A 2,836-nucleotide genomic window follows, 5' to 3' on the forward strand; every position below is an offset into this window, starting at 1 on the left:
TGTCTTTGTGCAGCTTTACTAGGGTGCACCCCACACAACCACTCCTCAGTGGGTACTGCTTCCCTTTCTCTCATGGCGGGTGATAAGAAAAGTACTACCTCAGTGATGCAAAAAGCACAGCTCTCTAATTCTATCCTGTGTTTGCACAGCTACACTTACAAAATCTTCTGCAAGCACTCTGTTCTCACTGATAGACACACTTCTTTCCAGTGACTGTCCATACAGTCAAAATCTGCCAGCCTGAGGAGCAGGCGCTCTGAAGTCCTCGTTGCTTTTTTTACCAACTATTGGATATCATGGTGAGTTCTGCACTTAACTGGAGTAGGCAGCTGCACATGCCTTTAGTCTCTGAAGTCCACCATTTGACCAGCCATCAGAAACCCACTGGTGTCTCTTGGCTGTCCAGGACTGGTCTGCACACAAACTTCCTTAGCATATCGTCCCAAACCCTCACACTGTGTGACTTTTGAAGAACTGACCAAATCACTTCTCAGCTGTTTCTCTCAGGCACCATTTCTGGCCTGTGGTCTTTTGCTGCAGCAAACTGGCCCAAGATTCAGCAGGCAAATCAGTTTTCTGATATTCCTCACCTAACACAAACCTGTGGAGTATGGCCAGTTGTAGCCTTCCACAGCTTTCAAGTTCCAAGTAATGGATACCAGGCTCCAGCTAAACACCAGTCAAAGTGCCTTAAGATATACTGCCACCCTGAGTAAGATCTTCTCTGTGTTCCCCACTATTCCATCTGGTGAGCAGCTTGGTTGGGAAGAAATAGTAGATGCTAACAGTCCCACTGCTTCTTTTCAGCCTTTTAAAACATATTCAGTGGTTCACAGTAACCACAATCAAAACACCAGTTCTCAGGGAAAAACAAGACAAAACATGTTCTGGTGAATGTCCTGTGTTGCTGCAGAGCTGGGAGTAGTATCAGCAGAAAATGTTTCAGGTGTATGTGGCCAGGAAAAAGACACTGCCAAAGTGCCCATTGCTACTGTAGGTATGGGTAAATCTTGGATGTGCAGCCCTATAGTATCCAAACTGGTGCTTTGGGGACCACTGCAGCATCTTGATCAATGCTAGCCTAGTTTATAAAACCCATGCTCTGTAAGCTCTCAGAAAACATTAAGAAAACACAGATTAAGTCTTACTCTAATTCTCAGAGGGTAGGAACTCCCCTAAAAAAGCATCTTTCATCAGAAAACCTTCATCTGACCCTTTAGAACATTTTACAGTGATTCATATCCTGATCGATAGGTCATAAGCAGTCATAGGCTTTAAAAAGTGCAGCTGGAAGCTAATTGACAGCTAGCTGGTGAATTAGCAGCTCTTGGAAATCAGCAGCACTGTGCACTTTTGGTTCTTGCTCAGAAGGAGAGCTGCTGTGTATGAAGTAGGTTGGAGCTTCCTTATGATTGCTGTTTCTCCCTCATCTATGCTGGGTACTTGCTTCTACTTCCTAAATGGTGGTTAATAATAGTAATTCTGGGGAGGGAAAGAGCTTTCTGCTGATTTCACACAGAAAGCAAACAAGTAAAACTGGAAAAACTTTATTATTAGCATTCCAACATACACAGAACACAAAACTGGGCCAAATATGCTCAGATTATAGCCTCTGCTTCCTTTTCTTCCCAAGAACATTCCTGAGGGGTTATACTGGAGCTGATGATCCTTTTTAAATACCTTTAATAAGGGCCTGGGTGATGAGGTGCACTACACTGCTGGTGATGAATAAAAGGGAGCAGTTGGTACACTGTAGCACAGGGCTACTCTTCAGAGAGTATCTGATTATACAATCATAGAAACATAGAATCAACAAGGTTGGAAAAGACCTCAGAGATCATCAAGTCCAACCTATTTACCTAATACCTAACACCTCCTGACAACTAAACCATGGCACCCAGTGCCTCTTCCAGTCACTTCTTAAACATCTCCAGTGATATTGATCCACCACCTCCCTGGGCAGCACATTCCAATAGCAAATAACTCTTTCTGTGAAGAACTTCTTCCTAACATCCAGCCTAAACCTCCCCTGGTGCAGCTTTAGACTGTGTCCTCTTGTTCTGGTCCTGGTTGCCTGGGAGAAGAGACCAACACCCACCTGGCTACAACCTTCCTACAGGTAGTTGTAGACAGCAAGAAGGTGTCCCCCGAGCCTCCTCTTCTCCAGGCTAAACAACCCCAGCTCCCTCAGCCTCTCCTCACAGGGCTTGTTCTTGAGACCTCTCCCCAGCCTCGTTGCCCTTCTCTGGACACAATCAAGTATCTCAATGTCCTTCTTAAATTGAGAGGCCCAGAACTGGACACAGAACTCAAAGTGTGGCCTAACCAGTGCTGAGTACAGGGGCAGAATGACCTCCCTGCTCCTGCTGGCCACACTGTTCCTGATACAGGCCAGGATGCCATTGGCCTTCTTGGCCACCTGGGCACACTGCTGGCTCATGTTCAGTCTACTATCAACCAGTACCTCCAGGTCCCTCTCCGCCTGGCCGCTCTCCAGCCACTCTGACCCCAGCCTGTAGCACTGCATGGGGTTGCTGTGGCCAAAGTGCAGAACCTGGCATTTGGACTTGTTAAATGACATCATGTTGAATACTGTCCATCTGTCCAGCCAGTCAAGGTCTCTCTGCAGATCTCTCCTACCCTCTAACAGATCAACTCCTGCCCCCAGCTTGGTGTCATCTGCAAACTTACTGATGATGGACTCAGTCCCCTCATCCAGATCATCAGTGAAGATATTAAAGAGCATGGGGCCCAGCAATGATCCTTGGGGGACACCACTAGTGCCTGGCTGCCAGCTGGATGTGGCACCATTCACCACCACTCTCTGGGCTCAGCC

This window comes from Dryobates pubescens, chromosome Z (genome assembly GCF_014839835.1).
Source record: "Dryobates pubescens isolate bDryPub1 chromosome Z, bDryPub1.pri, whole genome shotgun sequence".
Lineage (NCBI taxonomy): Eukaryota > Metazoa > Chordata > Aves > Piciformes > Picidae > Dryobates > Dryobates pubescens.